The sequence below is a fragment of the Cebus imitator genome, unplaced genomic scaffold, assembly GCF_001604975.1.
Source record: "Cebus imitator isolate Cc_AM_T3 unplaced genomic scaffold, Cebus_imitator-1.0 Scaffold119, whole genome shotgun sequence".
Lineage (NCBI taxonomy): Eukaryota > Metazoa > Chordata > Mammalia > Primates > Cebidae > Cebus > Cebus imitator.
Window position 1 is genome coordinate 5,402,386 of NW_016107434.1, and position 793 is coordinate 5,403,178.

The window sequence follows — 793 nt, forward strand, 5'->3', positions numbered from 1 at the left end:
GTGATTCACCTACCTCGGCTTCCCAAAGGGCTGGGATTACAGGCATGAGCCACTTCGCCTGGCCTCCTTTAATTCTTAAACATGTAAAATAGTCACATTAAGTCCTTGTCTGCTTATTCTCATACTTCTGTTGACTCTCAGTTTTTGTCTGTCTTTACTGACTGTTTTTCTCCTAGTTACACATACTGATTATCTTCTTCTTTGCCTTTATTATTATTATTTTTTTTTTTGAGACACAGTCTCACTCTGTCACCCAGGCATGAGTGCAGAGGCACAATCTCAGTTCACTGCAACCTCTGCCTCCAGGGTTCAAGTGATTCTCCTGCCTCAGAGCTCCTGAGTAGCTGAGACTACAGGTTTACACCACTATGCCTGGCTGATTATGTATTTTTGGTAAAGACGGGGTTTAACCATATTGATCAGGCTGGTCTTGAACTCCTGACCTCGACCTCAAGTGATTCGCCTGCCTTGGCTTCCCAAAGTACTGGGATTACAGGCATGAGCCACTGTGCCTGTTTTTTTTCTAATAATCTTTAACATTTATATTAAATATTGTGAATATTACTTTGGGTCTGGATTTTATCTTTCTTCAAAGAGTTTTGTTCTGGCGGGTAAATTTTTTTTTATACAGAGTCTCACTCTGTCACCCAGGCTCTGGAATGCAGTGCTGCAATCACAGCTCACTGCAGCCTCAACCTCTCAGGCTCAAGAGATCCTGCCATCTCAGCCTCTGAAGTAGGTGGGACTATAGGCATATGCCATCACCCAACTCAGCTAATTATTTATTTTTTTG